Source organism: Mustela nivalis (assembly GCF_964662115.1).
Source record: "Mustela nivalis genome assembly, chromosome: 12".
NCBI lineage: Eukaryota > Metazoa > Chordata > Mammalia > Carnivora > Mustelidae > Mustela > Mustela nivalis.
Window position 1 is genome coordinate 60,798,274 of NC_139031.1, and position 13,373 is coordinate 60,811,646.

General features: G+C 34.3%; 1 protein-coding gene across 5 annotated transcripts in view; it reads right to left on the minus strand.

The window, feature by feature from the left end:
* The window catches only part of PHF14 (PHD finger protein 14), a 205,140-nt gene that overhangs the window by 36,220 nt on the left and 155,547 nt on the right, over positions 1-13,373 (minus strand). For 2 of the 5 annotated variants that reach the window (XR_014301283.1, XR_014301284.1), the window contains one exon: positions 4,231-4,312. The exons of the other annotated variants lie outside the window; for them this stretch is intronic. The gene's annotated coding sequence lies outside the window, so the exon portion shown is untranslated. The remainder of the gene's footprint in view (positions 1-4,230; positions 4,313-13,373) is intronic. 5 annotated transcript variants of the gene reach the window in all.

A 13,373-nucleotide genomic window follows, 5' to 3' on the forward strand; every position in this document is an offset into this window, starting at 1 on the left:
CTTAGAGTGCTTGTCTCTCAGAATCTTTTTTCTCAAGATAGTTAACGGAAATACTGATGTGTGGTAAGTTTTAGAAATTAAATGACTGTTACAGTATTGAGTGTAATATATATATGGTTTATATGGTAAAACATTTGTTATTGTCACACTTCATTCTGCCAAATATTTGTTTGCTTGGCTCCATAAAACAATGGTTTCTATATTTCTACAGTATCAAATACCTGGTACTGTTAGTTGTTTTTTTTAAAGATTTATTTATTTAAGTCATCTCTCTACCCAACGTGGGGTAGAACTCAACCCTGACATCAAGAGTTGTACGTTTTACTGACTGAGCCAGGCATGTGCTCCTATTTAGACATCCAAAGCACTAATAAGTCCTTAGTTCCTCAGTTTACATGCCTATCTGCCCATTGAGATAGAGTTACTCAGAGGAAGAATTATAGTCTTGCTCTCATTTTTAACTAAGACAAAATGTCTTATTAAGTTTTTAATCTTCATAGCAAAGTAATGGCCATCACAAAGGCATTCATATTTGTAAATGATAGTCATAAATCATACCCTAGAATTATGTAAGAGAATAATATGCATACAAACTAGAAGGGCTATAGTAAATATAAAGATCAGATAATTTGAAAGACTTCTAACAATAACACATAAAAAATGTTATAAAGGAATCCCACTGAAACTTAGATTTTTTAAGACTGATGTTTCACTCTCTAAGTAGATATTTCCAATTCTGTCTCCAACAATCATAAAATGATGTAGTGCTTTGTGGATATCTGTGAATTACTAGAATTTATAGATTATCATCTCAAATGAAATTTTAGATAAAACTGACTATAATGACTGATGTCACAAGGGAATCTACTTTTCCTTAATTTATTATATCCATTGTGTGCATGAAACTGGCTTTGCATAAAAATAATTTGAATAGTTACTATGTAATATTAAGGGAAAGAGCAGGATAACAGTTGTTTATGCTAGTGTTTCTCAACACTACGGAGTACGTAAAACAGTACGGAGGTTCCTCAAAAAACTAAAAATAGACTTTTTTAATTTACCCAAAGAAAACAAAAACACTGATTCAAAAAGATGTATGTACCCCTATGTTTACTGCATTATTGTTTATAGTAGCAAAAATATGAAAGCAACCTAGGTGTCCATGAACAGATGAATGGATAAGGAAGATGTGATACAAATACACAATAGGATATTATTAGAAAAAGTGTGAGATCTTGGGGCGCCTGGGTGGCTCAGTGGGTGAAAGCCTCTGCCTTCAGCTCGGGTCATGATCTCAAGGTCCTGGGATTGAGCCCCGTGTCAGGCTCTCTGCTCAGTAGAGAGCCTGCTTCCATACCCCTCTCTCTGCCTGCCTCTCTGCCTACTTGTGATCTCGGTCTGTCAAATAAATGAATAAATAAATCTTTAAAAATAAATAAATAAATAAATAAATAAAAGATTAAAAAGAAAAGTATGAGATCTTGTCATTTGTGACAACACAGAGAGACCTAGAGAATATTACGCTAAGTGAAACAAGTCAAACCTAGAAAGACAAATGCCATAAATTTCACTTACATGTGGAATTTCAAAAAATACAAATGAATAAACAAACAGAACCAGACCTATAAATACAGAGAATAAACAATGGTTGCCAGAAGGAAAGGGTGTGGGGAATGTGCAAAATGGATGAAGGGGATTAGGAAATAATAGGCTTTTAGTTATGGGATGAGTAAGTCATAGGGATAAAAGGCACAACATAAGGAATAGTCAATGATACTGTAATAGCACTGTATGCTGCCAGATGCAGCTACACTTGTAATGAGGAAAACATGCATACTCTTGTCAAATCATGATGCTGTAACCTGAAAATAATGTAACACTATGTCAACTATACTTAAAAAAATTATAAAGCATTACAAGACTTAAAAGTATGTCAAATTACATATAACAAACTAACAATGTAAAATCAAGTCTTAAATCTTTCAAACTATTATATTTCCAGCAAAAGTAACTAAAAAATTAAATAGTTCTTAAAATTTTAGTGAACTTTAGGTTTTGCTTGATAAGAGAAAATAATGAAATGCTAAATAATCATTCATATATTGTCAGTATGTTCCCATTTCAGCAACTGATATAATTAATGATGGGTTAAATGATTTTTGTAATATTAATCTATTTTTATTCATTCTCAAAGCCTAAGTTATACACAGAAGTACTGAAGATCATCATAAATATCTACAACACAGCCAACAGAAGCCAGCAGGCACGTGTAGCCACCTTGTGTGAAATAACTTCAAGATCAAGCAACTGATGGTATGTCATATGATCATAACCATCTGTTTTTCATTGTTTTGTCAATGATTACTGATCATTATGCATTTTGTATATTTTTCATGAATCTTATTGATAGTACTACTTGTGTGATACCCAAGGAATCCTGAAAGAAATTAAATATTAAGAATAAGATTTTAGGGGCGCCTGTGGGCTCAGTGGGTTAAAGCCTCTGCCTTCAGCTCAGGTCATGATCTCAGGGTCCTGGGATCGAGCCACGCATCGGGCTCTTTGCTCAGCAGGGAGCCTGCTTCCCCCTCTCTCTCTCTGCCTGCCTCTCTGCCTACTTGTGATCTCTATCTGATAAATAAATAAAATGTTTAAAAAAAATAAGATTTTGTCAGAAAAAGTTTAAGAGTGGATGGTCACAATCCTTATTTTGTTCTTATTCCTGTGAGAACCAGTTTTTGCCCCCTTGGAGCAACACTGCCCCTACTGAGAATGCATGGCATATGTCACATTACATTAAGATATTTAAAAATACAAGTAGAAAAAATAACAAAATGCTAGCACTGGTTATTCCTTAAATGATTTTTATTTTCGTCTTTATATATTATTCTATAATAAGCATGTACTGCTTTATAATTTTTAAGAGTAATTAAAATAATTATGGCCATGTTTATTATGAGAATTAGATTAACCACAATCATTTTGTCTTAATACCTCACCAGTTATCTAGACAAGCTTCACTGAAGAAACTACAAAATATGAGAGTATAGTTTCATATATCTAAACCTATGTTTATATACACTTACTGACATTTTTAGCTTAGATAGTCGAAACATATGCAGTGTGTTAAGTCTGATACATATGGCTAAGGATGGTTAAGTGCTCTTCTCAAAGTTTCATCATTTTGGGGCACTGGGGTGGCTCCATCAGTTAAAGGGTCTGCCTTCTACTCAGGTCATGATCCCAAAGTCCCAGGATTGAGCCCAGCATTGGTCTCCCTGCTCTGCAGGGATTTTGCTTCTCCCTCTCCCTCTGCTCATGCTCTCTCTCTCTCTTTCTTGTTCATTCTCTCTTGCAAATAAATAAATCTTAAAAAAAAAAGTTTCATCATTTTCTAGGATCCTATAAAAGCTTATGACCGAAGACATGCTCATCCTCCACTGTCTCTTTTTTTTTTTTAAAGGGAAAAAGTTATATTTAAATATAGAAAGGAAAATGTAATCCATTTTTACTCATGAATGCTGACATGAAATTTCTGAAAATCTGGCTTCATTCATAGCTCAAAATACTTTACGATGGTAGTTATATTATTTATACATCAAAAAATGTTCAAATAAAGAGAGAAAGCCCACAAAAACCAAAGCCTATGGATTTTTTTTTTCAGCCCAAATAAAACTGAAGAGTTCTAACTTCTTTCAGCTTGCATCTTGAAAAAGATTAAGTTAAATGCTGATGGAACTATTTAGCAGCAGCGTTGTCACTGTGGCATGCAGTACATTTGTCACTGTGGAAGTCACAGCAGCTGTTAACTACCCAGCTTCTCATGAACCTTACTACATATGTTATGAAAAAAGAGGGACTTTAAAATACAAGAAATTCAAACAGAGCTGATTTTAAGAAGACAGGACAAAAAGTTTGGTCTGAAATGAGATGATGAAAAATCTTAACAATTATCAACACTGCTACTTATGTGAAGCAAAGCTCACTAATTATTAGTCCTGCCACTCTGCTCCCACCTATTTTTTAATACCAGTTGACTTTAACAAAACAAGTCTGAATGTATCATAAGTTAATTCTTTATCAGTTTTCATGTATCATCCTTTACCTTGGTCGACTGGCTAAAAATTATACAAGCTATAAATTAGCTTTAAACAAGCTCTGAAGCAGGTTAGAACTGGTTTTCGAATTAAAGAGCCTTCAGTATATAACAAGTTGCTGTCATTTTATTACCTCAATCAATTCTGTGTGGCCTGAGGTGGAAGAAAATGAATGCAGTCTTCATTTGCAATGGGTTTATCTCTTACAGCAGGCTCTGGAAATCACAACCACAGCAATGAATTGAAAGCTAAAGTTATATTTAACATTACCAATGCAGGAAATTGTGCTCCTTAACAAAGTTGAATTTGCAATGGAAAAAAAGACAATTCTTTACCATGAAAAATATACAAAAAATTAACACTTGCCTAAACTTAAATTTTTATGAAGTATTTAAAGAATTATACTTAAAGCCAACATTCTATTAAAATAATTTTAGATGGTCCTCAAATGAAGAAAAATGTGAAAACAGGGAATGTACTGTTCTCAGTGTTTTGGAAATAGTAGACAGAAAATACATATATTTCATCTTTATCTTAATGAAAACCAATTCTTTTCTTTTTCTTGTGGACATGCATGTAAATGGAAGAGTGAATCAGGTACTGGTAGGCTCATCAACATTGTTATCAGACTCTAAAACACGGATAAAATAGCCCCCAAAAGCCCTCATGAGTAAGTATTATTATTGTCTCCATTTTAAAATGAGGAAATGAGGCAGAAAGATTAAGTCACTTACCCAAATTTATATAGTTATCGATACAATATGATTGTGAGTCTGTTCTTGAAGCAGAGTATTTGACTATGATTACAGTAAAACTGAGAACATCTAAGGGACTAATTTCTTCTTGCACCACAAGAAGTAATGAGGGACACTGATGACAGAATAAAAACAAGTTTATAGGCCTTAGAAGGCTATATCAAGTGAAGAAAGAGTTCTAGTGCCAGTAGACAAAGAAATCAGGATATTTCTGTGCAAGTGCCCATATAATGTAAGAATTATTAGTCTTTCGATGAAGCTTACTTTTATTAAAAAGGACTTGTGTTTCTCTCCCTAATCACTCATTGTATATTGTTATATAGTTTGAGTTGACTTATATTTTTTGCAAAATGCTTTTAAGTACATATATTTTAGCACTAAGCTTATTTTTTTTAAAGATTTTATTTATTTGACAGAGATCACAAGTAGGCAGAAAAGCAGGCAGAAAGAGAGGAGGAAGCAGGCTCCCTGACACGCAGAGAGCCCAATGCAGGGCTCGATACCAGAACCCTGGGATCATGACCTGAGCCGAAGGCAGAGGCTTTAACCCCTGGGCCACCCAGGCACCGTAAGCTTATTTTTAATCACTGAGCAGATTTAATGACAATGTATAATAATTTCTTAAGTGCTTAGTGATAGATTAATGAATGACTATAGGAGTACTAACTAGCACGAACCTGGTCATAGGTCTGCCATTAATTAGCTATGTAACCCTAATGTGAATCTGAGGTTACTTCTCTGAGTTTTACCTTCCTTATCTGTAAAACAAAGCACTTTTACTGGAACTTTTTTTAAAAAAAGATTTTATTTATTCATTTGAGAGAGAGACAGAGACCGAGGGAGCATAAGCAGGAGGAGCTGCAGAGGGAGAGAAGTAGGCTCCCCACTGAGCAGGGAGCCTGATGTGGGGCTTGATCCCAGGACCCTAGAATCATGACCTAAGCCAAAGGCAAATGCTTACCAGACTGAGCCACCCAGGCACCCCTAAACTATGGACTTTAAATAGTGCCTCATTAATTTTAGGGCGCCTGGGTGGCTCAGTGGGTTAAGCCGCTGCCTTCGGCTCGGGTCATGATCTCAGGGTCCTGGGATCGAGTCCCACATCGGGCTCTCTGCTTGGCAGGGAGCCTGCTTCTCTCTCTCTCTCTCTGCCTGCCTCTCCATCTACTTGTGATTTCTCTCTGTCAAATAAAAAATAAATAAATAAATAAAATTAAAAAATAACAAACGTACCACACTAATGCAACATATTAATAAAAGGGCAGGAATGAGGGGGCATATGAGAACTCTGTATAGTTGTCACTGAGTTTTTCTGTAAACCTAAAACTGCTCTGAAAAAAATTTTTTTTAAAACAAAAAAAATTTAAAAACATATTAGTAAGTGTTATATGTTTATATGTTACAAGTTTAACAGTTTCCTCCTTAGAAATTATACACAGTTTTCAACTTCCAAGGATTCCCCCACACTACTTCAAATACCAGAAAGGCCTTTGGAGTGTGGTAGCACATGGTAGCATTATATTTCCCTGGCTTCTTAAAGGTAGGTTTAACTATGTAATTTGTGGAATGTAAACTGAAGTGATGTGTCAATTTCCAAATATGATTTTAAAAGCCATTCTGCAATTTGCTGTATTTTCTGCTACAGTACCAAGGACTATATACATATATTTATATAAATAAAAAACTGTGATCAGCTTGGGTCCTCAAATTACTGTGATATGCGGAGTTGCTCTGCCAATCTCTAATGGCATGTTACTTGCATGAGAATTCAACCTGTGTTAATCTGCTAAAAATCTGGGATTTGGGGGTGTTTGTTACATAACTTAGCTTATCCTCACTTACATTCTAGTCAAATCCTACCTAGTTTTCATAATTCCATTCAAATATGTATTATTCACCAATTTGTTTTTGATTCTTGGAGTTGAAAGTAAAGTTCCTAATCTCTAAATTTCCAGAGTACCTTCTCTAGACCTTCAAATGGCATTTAACGCTTTAAATCTTGTATTATGACTATATGCATAGACGTCTTATCTATCCTACTAGAACATTAAGTTTTTTAAGGGCCAGATTCATGTCTGATTTTTTATTCAAAGATTTTATTTAGTTGAGAGAGAGAGAGAGAATGAGTAAGAATGAGCAGGGGGAGGGAGGAGAAGGGCAGAGGGAGGGAGAGAAGCAGACTCCAAAAAAGTCTGACATGGGGCTCCGTCCCAGTACCCTCAGATCACGATCTGAGCCAAAGGCAGACCAAGCCACTCAGGCAGCCCAATGTCTGATTATTTTAGTGTATCTCAAGCATCTAGTACAGTGTGTCACATATCTTTTGAATATGACACAGATTTTCATTCAATGAAATCAGGTTCCTATTACAGACAAACTGACAGAGCCAACAAGATAAAGAAAACACTGGTATAAGTATTTCTTCTCAATTTATGTACAAAAAATATAAAATAGACATTTTCTTTTAGATTAGTTTTACCCTCTTAGACAACGCTGGTGTTCTTCATTCTGGAGGAAACGATTTCTTTTTAATATAAAACTGTATCTCTTTTCCAAAGAAATATACTATAATCAACAGGTACTCATAAATGTTAACAGAAATGCTGAGTGAACTAGACAGGAATAGAAACTATTCTAAGAAAAGATACTTTAAAATGTGCTGAACAGATATTATATTTCTTACTCTTCTTTCATGCATATTTGGGTCATAGCTGGCAGAAATTTATGTTTCAGACATCATTTGTTGTTTCAACAAATAGCCTTGGGCATCTAAGGCAAAAAGTAGAACTATGGTACTTCTACTGCCATTCAGCAAAATAAAACTAAAAAATAATTTTAATAACAACTAATAGGAAATGAGCTAGCAGTAAAGAACTAGTAAAAGCAATTTTAAATCTATCTTAGAAAAAATTTTATGTAACACAGAGACTCCTTGTCTTCAAGAAAGTATGGAAGAAATACTCTCTGCCATGCACATTTGTAATCTAGCTGGTAAAAAGAACCCAGACATAAAAAGATAAGTAAGAATCCAAAGAAACATCTACTAAATGCTAAATGAACAATCTAGCAAAAAATGAAAAAGAAATTTAGTCTAGTCCTAAAGATTATAAATGGAAACTTAAGCTGAACAATTAATTTAAAAATACCCTCATCTTTATAATAGAGAGAGGAGAGTGAAGCAAGAGGGAAGAGGGAGAGAACGGGAGACAGAGCTATTTGCAGTATTAGTATGGAGGCAGATTTCAGATGGCCTTGGAAGTCACGGATAAAACCCTGATGTCTGTCCTCTAGTATGGACAATGGAGAACTCCTTTCTGGAGTTTTCTAACCTGGAAGGACATGTGAAAAATGGTCTTTCAAAAATAATGATTTGGAAAAGTTTGTAGATTGGCTTAATGAGAATAGAAACCTAGATTATGAAGAGAAAGGTGATTTTGGGAATAAGGAAAAAAGTAAACAACATTGCCACCCCACCCTACCCCAGCTTTGGAGAGAGGAAATAAGGGACTGAGGTAGGGAAAGTAACAAAGGTTTAGTAGGAGAAGTATGAAGGACTATTTCTAAGGCTGAGAGGAGATACGATGGGGATATGGGCCCTTTTCCTCAATGATCTTTAGAGACAGTCATCTTGAAAAAATGAGGGTGTTGGAAATAAAACTGAGATTTGAAATATGTGGCAAAGATTTGATACAGTTGTTATAGGAAATTTGATAAGGAGCTCACAAGTGAACATAAGTCCATAAATTTCTCCAGTTATTTCTGGCCAGAAAACAAAAACAAAACCACAAAATAACAGTTAAGATTAAATAGTACAATGGATCCAGAGAAAGCTGGGGAATTATAATAGAGGGCTCTAATGCTTTTTTAGAAGTGTAATATTAAATGCCAAAAAAATACTTTAATAAGGGGAGAGTGATAAAATCAGAAGGAAGATGAGGGCCTAGGGGTCTTGAAGAGTTGAGGAACTAGAAGAATGTATTTGAAGTAGAAAAACTAAGAAAAATCACAATTTGAGTTATGGAGATTGGGTATTTGGTATACATTAAAGGATTCATGGTGTGGGTGAAATTTTCTCTATCATAAATGGTTTGAGATTTCATTTTTGTAAAGATATGCACTGATAAAATATTTCAAAAAATATTACGTCAAAGTCTCACACACATAAAAGAGAAAACTGAATACAGCAAAGGTGAGACAAGAGAAAAGGATTTCTTTAGAAGAGTAAGTTTAAAGGGAGTAGTCCCCCTATGAGAAGGATTTTCTGAAAGGTACTCAGAGAGTTTGCCCCACAGGAGTTTGAGAGTCACAGAGACTGAATGGTGATGCCACTAGCCGCAGTGGTAGAGCAGCAGAGAAAAAAAATCAGGACCACAGATGGAATGCCTGCTTTTCTGAGCTTGCAGGGCAGGGGTGTGTGTGTATGTGCTTATTTTAGGAATGATAATGAGATGTGAAAGACAGCAAGATTCTAGTTATCCAGAAAGGGATTTAGCCAAAGAGGACAGAGAGACTAGCGGGAATGAGGTGATGCCAAGCAAAGAGGAAACAAAAAGAACTTAAATTCTAAAAATGTGTCATAAGTAATGCACAGGAGAAGGCATCCAACTCTCACTCACATCAAAGGAACTGCAGGTAGGCAAGCCTTAACAATATGAGATCACCAAAAACCCACAAAAGAAAGCAAAAAAAAGACTCAAAGTCCAGTATGGCCTCCATCAAACTAAAGCTTTTCCAGTTTGAAGCAGGCCTCAGCTCGGGAGAGAAGAAGTTTTGAACTTCTTGAGAGAATGAAGCCTTGACATTATACCAGACTGGATTTTTTTTATATTAAAAAAATGACTATTAATACCTTAAGGAGACTGGAAAAGCAGTCACTGGAGAAAAGCAGATCCAACACAGCTTATTTAAAGGGACTAGGAAGAAAGAATTAAGTTGCTGTTTGTATCTTGTCTTAAATTTTTTTTTAAGATTTGTATTTATTTATTTGTCAGAGACAAAGAGAAAGTGAGAGAGAGTGCTCAAGCAGGGAAGCACAGGTAAAGAGAGAAGCAGACTCCTGCTGAGCAAGGAGCCTGACCTGAGCAGAAGGCAGCTGCCTAAACCACTGAGCCACACAGGCCTCCCTGTTCTTATCTTGTCTTAAATTCAAGACGGAAATTTACTTATATTTGAATAAAAATGAAAGATCAGTATTTTAAAAAGAGGAATCTGGATAGTCTTCAAATATTTGACACAGAGAACAGATAAGACCACCTCTATTTTCTTATATAGTCTACATAAAATTAATCTGTGGATTTTTTTTTTTTCAAATTGCTAGAGTGAGTAAAAATAATAATATTAATTTAAAAAACAACTAACTATATTTGACACTATTAGGGAGGTTCCTATCCTAGGGAAGATTTTTACTGATAAAGGACCACAAACAGATAGAGTATTCATTACATCTCAGGGGGAAAATGAGGATGGGTGAACGAGTAAGGAAGAAAAAACTGGTGTATTTTGGAACAGCTAAATCATAAAGAAAAAGTTTACCTCACTGCAAAAATTAGATTCATGAGTAGTAGACTTGGGAACACTCAAAAGAAGTGGGAAATAAAACAATACTTAATATAGTCATTATGCTGCAAACAGGTTAAAGCTTCCACATTGTCATTAAATGTCACAGGGAAAAGACAGACAAGTATCTAAATTATACAGTACTTCACCTTCTCGTAAAAGAAGAGAATGTTTTCTGAAAATACCCATTTTCTTCATAATCCTAAGTGACTTGAAGTACAGAAAACCTAGTAAGTGAGAAGTAAACTTAATGACTGGATATTCGAATACATTTTAAACTGAATTATTAAGTAATTATTTTTGTTGTGGTGGTTCATATGTTGAAACTGCTGCATTAAAACAAGGAAAGAATGCTAAAATACCTTATATTCATGACTTGCTTTAAACTACCTTGCTGCACTTTGGAAACTGATTCACAAATATCTGGTAATCTAAATCTAGAAATCTGATCTAGAAACAGAATTTACACTCTACAATAATGTAATGTCTTTGAAAGTTGAGAAAATAGTATAATCCCTTAGGAACACAACAATGAACTGATAAAAATGCATTCATGCAGTCTGAACTTTTCAAAGTGATTTTTAAAAACTGTAACCTCTATATGCATACTTTAAAGAGTTTTCAAACCAGCGAACCAGATAATCATTTGTAGCCATTATTGAAGGTACATTTAACAAAAAACCAACTTAACTCCAATGAAGATATAACACTACAACATAAACCTTTAAGAAACCTTCAGAGAAAACATTAAAGTAAATTGTATCTTAGGTGACCAGAGTTTAAATTTAGCATATGAATATAGTTCAGAGAGAAAAGGGAACAATATATTAAAGCTAAAAAAAAAAAAAACTTGTAGAAGTCTGAAATCACAAAAGAACATAGATGGCTGAGCTAGGTCACAGGTGGAAATACGGCAGAACACCACAGTTACACATGTGGATCTGTAGCTGCCAAGAATTGGTGGGGGGAGACGTTTTTTAACATAAATTAAAAGTTAGGTAATAAGTTCATACTCTCTGGCTGACAAAAAAAATTAACAAAAGAATTAATCCAAATGAATCTAAATTGCAATATAATTAGTATTTGGTCCATGTATGAGGTATTGGTTTTGAATAAGAAGGAATTTTTTTCTGTAAAAGAATGCTGATATTAAAAAATATATATTAAACCTTCCAATTTGTACACAAAGTGGCAGACACTGCACAAATCATAACATTCTTAAACTATCTTTGCAAAGAAACTAAATATGGCTGCTTTTAGTTTCTTTTCACAGTACAGGTTTTGAAACTTCACAGTTAATGACAAACATTAGATGCAATATTTGATTCAGCAAAAATATAGTACTTAGTGCCGAATGAAAAAAAAATCACTTTTAGATCCCTTTCCCTCACCTCCCTCCAAGTACAATAGATTAGATACTGCTGGGTCTACATAAATCATCTATACTGTGAAGTGGTAACTCCCTTTACAAAAATAATCATTTCATTCAATTTTATGAAGAAAGTTCGAACTTGAGACATTATGGTCTATCTTCTACACCTTACAGTAGGACATCTTTAATTAATTCATCTGTTTAAGAATTACCTCTAGGCTTTATTGATTTCCCTATTCACTAAAAACACCAAAACAGATCCCACTTAACAATAAAGGTATTCCCTTGTCCTGTTATAGTGCTGTTTATTTATAATACAAAATTATCTGAGTTTCTACATTACCAAAATTTACAGTGACTTCGGGACAAAATCTAATTTGAGAATCTCATGCAAGAAAGAATAGAAAATACCCATTTCAATATGGGAAAGTGGGGCACCTGGGTGACTCAGTGGGTCAATACGGGAAAGCAAGTTTCTAAAACAGACTCCAGAATAGGGAAGGTCTGGGTTTGAATCACTGTTACACACTTATATGTGTAATCCTCCTCTGTACCTCACTTTTTTCCCTACACAAAGGAGATCAAAACAGTAACTACCTTGAAGACTGTGGTGAGGAGTAAATGAGATGGCATGTTTTAAGTGCTTAATTAATGCCAGGCACATAGAGGTACTCAATAAACGTTAGCTGCTATTATTATTTCTAAAATTATATTTTATTTTAAATATGTTCAGTTTTTTGACCCAGAAATTATACCAAGAGTATATCTGTGCAAAGAAATGTACAGTACTAAAAACTCTGGTCAAAAAAAAAATGTGGTTAGAAAAAAAGTATCTAACATCACGGAAAATGGTCCCATACAGTTACAATTTAAAAAATTATGTAACAGAATACATATGATTGAAATTTTTAAAGAGTAGGTTGTAGTAGGATATACTATTGAAACATGAGCAGAAATGTGATGCTTACAGGTACTATAATTGCAGGTAATTTAAAGGATTTTATTTATTTATTTGAGAGAGCACGATTTGGGGGTGGGGGAGAGGGAGAAGCAGATTCCCCGCTGCGCCAGGAGGCCAATGTGGGCGCTCAATACTAGGACCCTGGGATCATGACCTGAGTTGAAGGCAGCTGTTTAACAGACTGAGCCACCCAGGTGCCCCCTGCAGGTAATTTGATTTTTTTTTTTGTTATTAAAATGTTTCCAAATATTTTCTAATGACCATGTATTGTGTTTGTAATAAATTAAAAAAAACACAATGTATGTAATTTCTTTTCTGATTCCAATTCTCTCCAGAAAAGCTGAGTCACAGAAAAGAAAAAAATAAAGATAAAAAGACAAGCATACATTTTTTTTAAAGCAAGATTTTATATAAAGGATGTTAATTATATTAAAAACTGCTATTTTGAATTATTACTCTCTAGCTTTAAAGAAAAAAACTTAAAAGAAGAAAACTCAAAGTCTGACTGCAATTACAGTATGTTTAATCACATGTCCAGAACAATATTTCATTTGGAGATCAAGTTGATAAGTATTCTCCTACTTAGATAAATTGCTATTTAAACTTTGTAGTAATTTTGTTTTTCCCCAACT